The sequence below is a fragment of the Cajanus cajan genome, chromosome 7 (assembly GCF_000230855.2).
Source record: "Cajanus cajan strain Asha chromosome 7, NIPB_CcT2T_4, whole genome shotgun sequence".
NCBI classification, from domain to species: domain Eukaryota; kingdom Viridiplantae; phylum Streptophyta; class Magnoliopsida; order Fabales; family Fabaceae; genus Cajanus; species Cajanus cajan.
This window is the reverse complement of record NC_138523.1, coordinates 3532088-3545191: the sequence shown is the minus strand read 5'-3', so window position 1 is coordinate 3545191 and position 13104 is coordinate 3532088.

The window sequence follows — 13104 nt, the reverse complement described above, 5'->3', positions numbered from 1 at the left end:
GAATAAAATAACAAAGAAAAAAATTTACTTAGAAGAAAATCAAAACATGATCATTTTGTAAAGATAAAAACATATTTAAACATTTTGAATTAATTAATTATTTTTTTATGAAAGTAAAAAAAAAATGTTTATAATAGAGTAGTAAATGTTATTGTGCATTGGATTCAAATGATACCAGATCCGCATTCTCCATGATTTGAGTTTGACATTTCCTATGACTATAAAATCTTAGTTTTGTGGATATATATATTCAAAAAGAAGAATCCCTTGTTATTAGAGGTAATATTTTTCCAAAAAGGTCTCTATTAACAATTAGTTTAGTAAATAAAGTTTTACGTCAAATTGAATTCTTGATCTAAAAGGATTCTTAATATGTCATTAGTTCCCTGTTGATAATCATGAGATGTTATCATCTATTTATCATTTTATACATTAAAAAATATAATAAATAAATAAAGTAAATTGGAAGCTTAACTATTATATTTTAAGATCCAAGAAATTTACATGATTCTTTAGTATAAAAACGAGTAAAAAGAAAAAAAAATATAATATTTAAAAGAAACGTAATTATATATACTATCTTAAACTTCTAAAATAACAAATAATTAGAAATATAATTTTTCTGAAAAAAATTGACAATTAAAAGAAATAGAGTGACTAATAATTATTTATTTTAAAAACAGCAATAGAATTAAATGGTTTAAAACTTTAAGTAATAATTATATTTAATAATATTACTCTTAATTAAATAATAACTTTTTTCGGTCATTGAATGCGACTTGAATAGGTTAATGAATGCATTCATTTGCAAAGAATTGAGCAAAGTCTCATTAATAGATTTTAAAATAAATTAAACATATAAAAGAAATGTGTAATCAAAATATTTTTTTAAATAAATTTATATTTTTATAATTAGAAAAAAATGCATTTTTTGTTTATTATAAAGGACTAAAGTTAGTATTACTTTTGTACTCAATATAGTTATATAGTTTGTATTTATAAATATGTAATATTACTTTTTTATATATATTTTACGTATGTAAATTATTTTATTTTTACTCGATGTTTCCTTAGTCCTATGACACCCTTTCTCTTAAAACAATTTTTTTTTTGTATTTCTTGAAATAGAAAAAAAATAGAATTCATTTAAAACAAAGTCTCACTTGGAAAAAAATTTACATTACTTAATATTTTTTCATAAACCTTAAGTATAAAATAACATGAAAAAAAGGTAAAATAGACACTCCAAAAGCATTTATTAAAAAAATTATAGAAGACCAAGATAATTCAATAAATATAAAAGTTGAACTAAAGTAATTAAGAGAAACATAGATTCAATAAATATATCTTACACATGCTTTTAATACATATAAATAATTTGAGAAAAATCTAATGATACAAACACAAATTATCTCATAACGAAAACAATAACACAATACTTAGCTACTCTTAAAATGAGAACTTTATTTTATGCTCTTATTTCTACATATATGTAGTATTAATATTTTATTTCTCAAAATACATATATAGGTAGCTTTGGATTATGTGAAAATTGATGTATCATATCCGATAAGTCCACTCTCATTAGGATGATGAAGATTTTATTAATTCCAAGACTCACCAAGAAAAGGAAGTTGAATTGGTGTTTGAAAATATTTAAAAAAATTAAACTTGCACAATGGAAAGTACTTGACCCTTTTTGTGATTTCAAAAATTACTTTTGAAAAAGCTTGTTATTGAAAATTTAGTTTCTAAGTAATCACAAAGATAAAAAAAACTCTATTTTTAGTTAAATAAGAACATACAATTTGAATGTCAATAATGCATACAATATTCAAAATTAATGTAAAATTATAAGCATAGAAATATATGTTCACACATAATTTATATCGGTTCACTTTCTTTAGAAAGTTATAAATAGACTCTATGATTAACCCTTGATCATAGGTCATCCACCATATGCCAAAATGTGATTACAATTACGATAGCCAATCAACCCTAGATCCTAAGGCATTCATACAACCCTTAATTAGTTTTGAATGGATATATACAAAATAGTACAAAAAAGAAAAGGAACAAATAAACCTTTGCTAATATGCCTTCTTCATTGATCTTCCTTGTTTCTTGCGCATAATGAAACCGTTTCTTGAATTGAGGATTTTTTATAGATTTTTCATGAATATTCATTAACTTTCACAAGTTTTTGCTCACATGAGTTTTTTTTGTCTCCCTCTTAAAAACTATGATTTTCTTTCTTATAAACTCATTGTTAAAATTTTGACGAAAGCGTAAACTCTTATGAAAAAATGAGGTGCATTGAGTTTATAAAGAAAAATATTCCTATTGATATAATCGATTACATGATCAAAGTAATCGATTAAAATAAATGTTTTAATTTTTCAAATTATACTTTTCTCCTTATGTAATTCAGTATCAAATTCTCGTAATCGGATTAATTACATGTGCAACTTGGTTAGGTGTTTTAAAATATGGTTTATCATTTGAAAATAATTGATTCAGCTTCACATTTATTACTCAACAACACATCACCTTATCTATCATGTAATCGATTACAACGTAACTTAATCAGTTACATTAGAGTATTTTGGTTTCCTAGAAACTCATGTAATTGATTATTTCGTTAATGTAATGTTACATCAAACGTTTTTATGCATATAGTGAAAAAATCAAGTGTTCACTTAATAGATTACTCTACTCTCATAATTGATTACATCATATATAGTGATTTGCCTTTACCATTTAAGTTTGATTCACTCTTAGTCGGCTTGGTTGTTTTTAATTTATGTAATTAAACATGTTCTTAATCTTTGTTTAAGTGATTTAATGACCTAGAGATTAGCTTTAACAACACTAATCCTAGCCTATCTACTAAACCAAGACTTACACAAATAAATGAAAAACATATATATTCTATTACAACATGACTTGATACTTTGACTCCTTACTTCATTATCTGAAAAGCCAAACATCATGTCATCTTTCTCCATCTTCATTCTATTTTTTTTTTCTTCTAATCATAATTGATTCAACATGAGCCAATTAGGATTCCCTAGTTATGTAAGGTACTCATTTCTTAACATGTTAAGAAGATTCCAATTACAAAAGTCTCCAAGGTCAAAATAGATTGATGATCACAAAGATCCTCTTAAATCTATGCATATTTTACATGGACTCAAATAATTGTACATCATGTCTCAAATCACAAATAACAATTGACTAAGTCTTAAGCTTAGACTTAACAAATGAGTAAGTATTATACCTAACAATTGGTTAAGTCTTAGATTTAGATTCTAATACACCACTTAGAAATAAATTAGCCTTCTCAAACATAATCTTTCGTACTAATACTCTTCAATTACTTTAAAAATCTCTAATTTAGCTCTCTTGTTGTGAATAAATCTTATAACATTCTCTTCTATAACTCCCAAAATATTGAATACCTATATAAAATAAAATATTTACATTGATGATATATAAATATTAAACTCATTGTATGAGTCAAACATTAATTAGAATTACTAAAGTTCACCTAATATGATGAGAAATTAAAATAGTATACGTGATATTATAGGTTGTAGCACCAATAAGACCATTGTACATAACTTTTTTTTTTTTTTAATTTTAAAAATGACTGATTAACTAATCCGTTGAATTAACTATAATTAATATATACTTTTAGTACTGCATAATATATTGAACAGTAAGTTGTGTTATATATGCATAATCAAATTATGAATAGATTAGAATAATAACGGTGAACGTACGACGATAATGATCAAGTTAATAATATTTTAATGTGTATATATGGATGAGTTAAATGAGATTTTACATTAAAAGAAAGTAAATTGAGAATCCCAACACAAAAATTATATATTTAACCTGATATATAACAATCTGACACAATTCAAATTAAATAATTCATACCAGATGCCTTACAAAAATTAATAAATATGCGGGTGGAATTAAATAGCAGAATAATGACACTTCATCGTTTGCAATAATGTTGTATTTTTAGTTTGTAGATAGGTCTTCAGATTAAGTTTGTGATAATGAATTAGGAAATTAACGAGTAGGAGTTAGATATGGTAGTTGCTAGTATTTGTTCTTCTCGTGAACCAAAAAAATGGCTATTAATAAATTCAGTAGTTTCCGATGAATGAGAATGTATTATGAGGTGTACGAAATACGTATGAATATTTATAGCATTCCCCAAACTTATGTCCGTGAATAATGCAGCACAAAAAGTTGAGAGCAGAAAAAAAAAAAAAAAAAAAAATGGCCAAGAACACACGTGAACGTATTTAATTATTTATATGTGCCAGAAAAGAAAAAAAAGAGCAAATCCTGCTTCTATACGATTACGTTAATTAATTAGTATCATTTATTTTATTTTATTTTATTTAGAAGGGATTTCTTCATAGTTGAGTGGGTTGAAAATTTGGATTACATACATTTCTTGTCTTTCACGCCTCTAGAAGACGTCCTCACTCAACCTTTTGCCATTATTTAAATTTGGATACATTTTTTATTTATTAAGATAATAATAAATTTTATATTATCATTTTTCTTTCTCACTTATATATATCTTCTCTCAAAAATAATATTGATCGAGATACCACAGACACTAAATATGGACATCTTTTTCATGCAGATTCAAACTTTAGTTCATTGCCAGAGATTAACACCTTAATTCTCTTAATCCAAATCTGGTTGGTTTTTTGTTATTATTCATTGTTATGATAATAAATTTATTAATCTTTATAATAGTTATCTTAAAATTATACTAATATTATTTTTATATATAAAATTAATTATTTAATTCATCGAAATTACATCGATACTTTTTCCTAATTAATATTCATCTTTCTTCTAATTAGTTTAATATTTTATAATTAATATATTTTATAAAAAAATATATTTTAGTTTAAAAATAATTAATATATAAAATAATATGAATTAAACCTTAAAAAAAGAACAAATAATTGTTTTACGTTAGGTTTTATAAATAAAAATGGAAATAGTATTACAAATAACTTTTATTCACTAATTAAGTAAATTACATATACACTTTGAAATTTTGTAAGATTGTATGAACACCTCCTACTTTTTTTTTTTTTTTTTTTTTACCTTTACAATAGCTCCCTTAATAATTTCAAAAATATTACACTGCACTCCTTGGATATTACATTAATCATATTAATTTTTTTAAAAATATTATATTGTAACTATGTAATTAAGGAGATTATTGTAAACGCAAGAAGAAAAAAAAAAACAGAGATGTTAATTTAATTTCACGAAATTTCTTTAGTGTAATTTACTCTTATTAAAAATGTAAAATCACTAATTTAGTAATTTTGGGACACAATAGTTTTGGAGTCGATTATTTTAAAAATTTACAAAAAATTTTCTTTTCTTGTAGTAATTAAAGTTGTGCAATTAATAAGCATAGTGGGAGAACTATACATGTATGTGTATATACTATACTATTACTATATAGGGGGTTTGGTGTAGTTTGACCAAGGAGTCATGCATTCTGTTCGTGTGCCTGAGTCTCAATGCTGAAAGGTGTATATGTATATAGAGACATTAAATTCTACGTGAAATCTGAATTTGTCACTGTGTCACATGCACCAATTGATGCATTCACATGTTGCCCATTATCTCTCAATTTTCTCATTTTAGTTAAGGGGTTGGCAAGTCTTTCAGCCTTTGACTCAAATTAAGTTTCATGCACACGCAATTTCGATCTCTTCAACGAATCCTAATTAAATCCTAATCCTCAACTAGGAAAAGAAAACGAGCAGCGACATATGGCACGGATTGAGGAATGATTTGTTCTTCAAAAGTCGTAGAATTGGTTGGAGATTGTTGTCCAATTCTTTTCTTTTTCTAAACAAAAACAAAAGTGAAAAGGTTCTAGTAGTATGTTGGGTGCTACAGAAAATCTGAAAAGATATATAGATGTTTTTATGTATTTTTCTTATGTTACTATAATAAATACCATTGAGAACATGGAAATTAAATTAATGAAACATCTGAGAATTGTGTTCATGTGGGTGGGTACACGATCTGCCAACTGCTCTGTAGATTTTTAGATTAAATCGTATATATATATACCCACATAAAAAGCAATTTTTTTTGACAAAAATTATATTTAAAGTGAAAAATGAAACAATCATGCTATTCTACCAATTTATCTATTCATTATTAAAAAAAATCATTTAGAAGTAATTACGTATATAGGTTTGTAAACCAATATGCTTAATTAATATATAATAATGTTGAGTTTGGATCTTAAACATACAATTGTTTAAATATTTGGAAGAAAAAATTGTTGCAGATAGGTAGTAATATTAGAATCGGACAAAATTACCTCCATTTGAGGAAAAAAGAAAGTGTTCTATAATATATATAAAAAATACACTTACCCGTGTGCACTGTGCTTATTATGCGGATCAATAAAATAAAGACCCATTTACATAATTAAATTCCTAAAGTTTTATGATGAAGTTGGTTAAAAACATAAGAATTGGGACATAAAAATTGAGTCTTGAATAATGAGTACTCTAAAATTAAATGCTGTTTTTTTCCCTTTCTGTCTAGGATATCAAATACATGTAGATTCATAACATATATTTAATTAATTCGGATCAAGTTGGATAATAACATTGTAAATGGTAAAAAAAAGGTTTTTACATTATTTATTTTATAATTCATGTACAAAAACTGTTTTAAGTTATAAAAATATTATCGGGTCACTTTCTACTACATCGAATATAATGTAAAAATCGATATAAAACACATTATTAAACTAACAACATCTAGCCAACAATCCTTACCCAAAAAATTTCACTCTTAATTGAGTAATTACCACAATCAAACCATTTGATTTATACACACCTTATTGAATATTTTCAATTACTTAATTAGAAAAATAATTAGTATTATATAATTCTTTGATTTTTAATGTAGTAAATATTTTTCAATAAATATACTCTTTAGATAAATAAGCAAAAAAAAAAAAGTGGTGCATTAAATACATGAGAAAATTAGAAATATATATCTTTTTGTTCGATAATTTTCTTGATGATTGTGACAATGGCTAGCAAGGAAAGAACGTTGTATTAATATAGTAGTATATATATACTGTTGCGGAAACGTCTAGCAAATTTTAAACCAAAAGCAAAACAAGAAAGAAAGAACACCAAGAATTTAACGAGGTTCAGCCAATTATGCCTACTTCCTCGGACACTACCAAATATATTTCACTAAGAAATATTACAATAGAGAGAGAAGAGAAAACTACAAGCCTTAGAAGTTACAAATGAACTTGTAGTTGGGATGATTTCAAAGTGAAGGGAAGGGTTTCTATATATAGAACCTAAGGCACTACACATTCCCAAACCTATCCAATGTGGGACTAATTTGGCCACATCAAAAAAAACTTATTCGATGTGGGACTAAATTTGCCACACCATATTCAACAAATCTCCACCTTGGCAAATTTCATATTTTCAAATCTCTCATCTTTGATAGTGTCTACCAATGCAGTCTTCAAATTTTGATAATATTAATCAAGTCCAAACAGTGTTGGAACTTGATTGAATCTACTACCTTTGTCAATATATCAGCTGGATTCTCTGTGGTCTTTATCTTCTGGATAGCCACTCCACCTTCTTCGATAATCTCTCTTATGAAGTGGTAACGAACATCAATATGCTTCGTCCTTGCATGGTAAGTTTGATTCTTTGCCAACATGATTGCACTTTGACTATCACAATGCACCTTCACATGCTTTTGTAGAATTCCTAATTCACCAAGCAACCCTTGAAGCCAAATTGCTTCCTTCACAGCCTCTGTCAAAGCCATATACTCTGCCTCTGTTGTAGACAAAGCTACAGTTGACTGTAAAGTAGACCTCCAACATACCGGTGCTTTTGCCAAAGTAAAAACATAGCCAGTAGTTGATCGACGATTATCCAGATCTCCAGCATAGTTGGAATCACAATATCCAACCACATTTTGACCATCTTGTTCCTGCTGAAATACCAAACCAACATCTACAGTGTTCAGAATGTACCGTAGAATCCATTTCACAGCTTGCCAATGCTCTTTTCCTGGATTATGCATGTACCTGCTCACAACCCCTACTGCATATGAAATGTCAGGCCTTGTACACACCATAGCATACATTAAGCTTCCAACAGCGCTAGCATATGGAACTTTAGACATGTAGACTTTCTCTGCTGCATCTCTTGGAGATAAATTTGCACTGAGTTTAAAATGAGAAGCAAGTGGTGTACTAACAGGTTTGGATTCATCAGATATGCCAAAACGTTTTAGTACCCTTTTCAAATACTCTTTCTGAGTTAAACAAAGTCTTCCCAATTTTCTGTCTCTACTTATCTCCATGCCAAGAATCTTCTTTGCTTCACCAAGATCCTTCATTTCAAATTCACCATTTAATTGAGTTTTTAACTTCTCAATTTCCTCTTTGTTCTTGGAAGCAATCAACATATCATCAACATAAAGAAGAAGATATATAAAAGATCCATCATGCAGCTTGCGCAAATACACACAGTGATCGTACTTGCTCCTTGTGTACTTTTGCCTCAACATAAACTTGTCAAATCGTTTGTACCATTGTCTTGGTGATTGCTTCAATCCGTACAACGATTTTTCAAGTTTACAAAACATATTTTCTTTTCCAGCAACCTTGAACCCTTCAGGCTGAGTCATATAGATTTCCTCCTCCAAGTCTCCATGTAAAAATGCCGTCTTTACATCCATTTGAACCAGTTCCATATCCAATTGTGCCACCAAAGCCAACAGAACACGGATGGAAGAGTGTTTTACAACTGGAGAAAACACCTCATTGTAGTCAATTCCTTCCTTCTGAGCATAACCTTTGGCTACTAACCTTGCTTTGTAGCGCACTTCTGACTTGTCAGGAAATCCATCTTTCTTTGCATATACCCATTTGCACCCAATTGCTTTCTTTCCCTTTGGAAGATTTGCTAACTTCCAAGTCTGGTTCCTTCTAAGGGACTCCATTTCTTCAGACATGGCACTTCTCCACTTATCTTCTTCTGAACCTTTGACTGCTTCAATATAAGTGGTAGGAATGTCATCACTTGCAACTGGAGATGCATAGGACACCATATCAACATAACGAGCAGGCATTATGGTTGTCCTCTTTGGCTTTCTTAATGCAATTGATTCAAGTTGCTGTGGAGGTTCTTGGATATGAACCTCTTCTTCATCTGACTCCTCATCTACCATAGGAGTTTTTTCTTCATCATTTGCTGGAAAAACAATCTTCCTTTCAAACTCCACCTGTTTTGGAGTACCATTCTTCTTTTGTTCTGTTGTCACCTTTCCCAACATGGTAGATTCATCAAAGGTGACATCCCTGCTAATGATTGTCTTCTTGGTCTCTAGGCACCAAAGACGATATCCTTTTACACCAGATGCAATCCCCATGAAAATTGCTTTCTTTGCACGAGGATCCAAGTTTGACTCCTTAACATGATAATAAGCAGTGCAGCCAAATACATGTAAGAAATCATAATCTGTAGCAGGTTTTCCGAACCATTTCTCTAGTGGTGTTTTGCCACCAATTGCACTTGATGGTAGGCGATTGATAAGATGACTCGCATATACAACAGCTTCAGCCCAAAACTGTTTGCCCAATCCAGCATTGGACAACATACACCGAACTTTCTCCAGCAACGTTCGATTCATGCGTTCTGCCACTCCATTTTGTTGTGGTGTGTGCTTGACTGTGAAGTGTCTGACAATGCCGCTTTCTTCGCAAGCCTTCTTAAATGGATCACTCGTGTACTCCCCACCATTGTCTGTTCGAAAGTGCTTGATCTTTCGCCCAGTTTGGGTTTCCATCCTCTTTTTCCATTTAAGGAAAATTCCAAGCACCTCATCCTTAGTCTTCATTGCATACACCCAAATTCTCCGGGAAAAATCATCAACAAAGGTGACATAGTAGTGGTTTCCTGCCAATGATGCTGTTTTTGAAGGTCCCCACACATCAGAATGAACATAATCCAAAATACCTTTAGTATCATGGATAGCTGTTCCAAAATTCACCCTTGTCTTCTTCCCTTTGACACAATGCTCACAAAAGTCCAATTTGCAAGCCTGAATATTTTTCAACAATCCTTGTTTCATGAGTAAATTCAAGGATCTTTCACCAGCGTGTCCCAGCCGCATATGCCATAACTTGGCCAACTCCAACTCCTTCTCGTCACTGGATGCCACTGCTGCAGTTCCAATAATAGTAGTACCTTGGTAATAGTACAACCTATTATTTTTCCGAACTCCTTTCATTACCACCAGAGCTCCAGAGATTATCTTCATTACTCCACCTTCTGCGTGCACCGTGAAACCCTTCTCTTCTAAGGCTCCCACAGAAATGAGATTTCTTGATAAACTCGGGACAAAACGAACATCCTTCAAAGTTCTGATTGCTCCATCACGATTCTTCAATCGAATAGAACCAATCCCATGTGTGGTAAGAGGAACATCATTTGCTGTATAAACAACTCCTTCTTCTAGTTCTCTGAAATCATAGAACCATTCTCGATTAGGACACATATGATTGCTGCATCCCGAATCAAGAAGCCAAGCACTAGAAGAGCTGGTTGAACCAGAAACAGCAAGTGAACAATCTGAGTCATCAACATACTCAGCTACATTTGAATCTGCAACAGTCTTAGATTGACCTTTGTTTTTTAGTTTAGGACAATCTTTCTTCCAATGCCCCTTTTCTCGACAAAAGGCACACTCATCTTTCCCAACTTTAGCCTTCGACTTCGATCGCTTCTTCTTTCCTTTCGCCTGGATCACCGGACGTCCTCTTGCAACCAAAGCTTCATTAGCCTTCTCTGAGCTATCTTTTTTGTCTTTTCTCCTCAGTTCATAGCTGTATAGGGCTCCACAAACTTCATTTAGAGACACAGCAACCTTCCCATGGAGTAGAGTTGTTTCCAGAAACTCAAACTCTTCAGGAAGTGATCCCAACAACATTAGGGCAAGATCCTCATCTTCAAAAGTCACGTCCAGGTTTAACAAATCAGCAACAAGCTGATTAAAACTAGTGATGTGATCATTCATTGTGGCACCAGGAATGTAAGTGAACCGAAACAGCCTTTTCTTCATGTGAAGTTTATTCTGACTGCTTTTCTTCAAGAACTTTTCCTCCAACTCCGTCATCAACTTACTAGCAGAGGTCTCTTTGCAGAATGCATACTTCTGCTCTCTTGATAAGCATGACCTTATTGTACCACATGCCAATCGATTGAGGGTCTTCCAATCTTCCTCTCCCATACTTTCTGGTTTCTTTCCTTCAATTGTAATGTCTAGACCTTGCTGAAAAAGAGCATCTAGAACCTCACTTTGCCACATGCCGAAATGACCGCTGCCATCGAAAATCTCTACCATCAACCTTGGATTCCCACCAACAGCTCTTTGCAAAATGCTTGAAGAAGCATTCAAAGTTGATGATGTAATTCTAAGTGGATTTTCTTCGTTTGCCATCTCAGCTCAATTTGAACAGAGGTTTAAAATTTGCTAAATGTCAAATAATAAAAAATCCAGGATTAAGGAAAAATTTTCTGATGTGCCGACTATAGAATACCTACAGCGCACAGAGCATAGTGTTTTTTCCTTAAAATAACCTGGCTCTTGATACCAATTGTTGCGGAAACGTCTAGCAAATTTTAAACCAAAAGCAAAACAAGAAAGAAAGAACACCAAGAATTTAACGAGGTTCAGCCAATTATGCCTACTTCCTCGGACACTACCAAATATATTTCACTAAGAAATATTACAATAGAGAGAGAAGAGAAAACTACAAGCCTTAGAAGTTACAAATGAACTTGTAGTTGGGATGATTTCAAAGTGAAGGGAAGGGTTTCTATATATAGAACCTAAGGCACTACACATTCCCAAACCTATCCAATGTGGGACTAATTTGGCCACATCAAAAAAAACTTATTCGATGTGGGACTAAATTTGCCACACCATATTCAACATATACTATACACAACAAGTGGTTTTTGCCATATGGCTCATGGGCATGGTTATGAAAGATAAGTAAAACGAAACATCAAAAACTGAAACACGTACTCTAATCTAATACCTAAGACTTGAGTTAAAGTCAAATTTCTTCATTTTGCCAAAGAAAACTAAAAGTGCAAGTTCACAAGTCAAACTTAACCGGCCTTGTATGTCTTAATAAGAAGAACAAATTGCTTTGTAGTGACTATGAAAAAACACAACGAGAGCGATTCTTTTTATTTTTTTTTTCTTTCTATTGTTGCTTGTATAATTGGAAAATTATCTCATTTATAAAGTTAAGTAACGAAGTTTTCAACCCAATTCCAATAACTCTTTCCTTAGGAATTTTAGATGGAAATGTTTAATTTGTATTTAATAATCGAGTTAGGTGATGTGTTAACAAATGTTTATCTGAAAATGTTATACTTGGAAATAGACTATATATAAGTTATAATATTATGTGTTAGAATTCATAACCAATTCACATTAAATAAAATTAAGTGAACTTTTCAATAGGAATCAATATTAGTTTTATGTCAATTAATTGGAGAGATTATCATTTCTTCCTAGATCGTCTCATGGACATTTATAAAGATATGTGGCAAAACTAAATTAAAGTTGTTTTTTTTTGTCTCTATTTATGGGAATTAATAGGATGATCATTCTCATTTTATCTGGCTGTGGCTTTAACATAAGAATATCTAAAGGCTCAAAATTATATTCTACCTTGTATACATTATGATGCAATCTCTAGCATACTACAAACAGTAAAAAATTTCAGACTACTTTAGTTGCCAATATATTGTTTATATACCTATCGGAAAATTTCATTTTACACTAATTGACTTTAAGAATGAAATCTAACATGAAATTATAACACATTACTCATTTTCACTGTTTCTTTGAGGGTCCCTATTGTTTCCATAGTTTTTACCACATGCACATCACTTTGGTTTGACAAAGTTCTGTAAAAATGTTTAAAAAAACTTATGTAAAAAATTATAACCG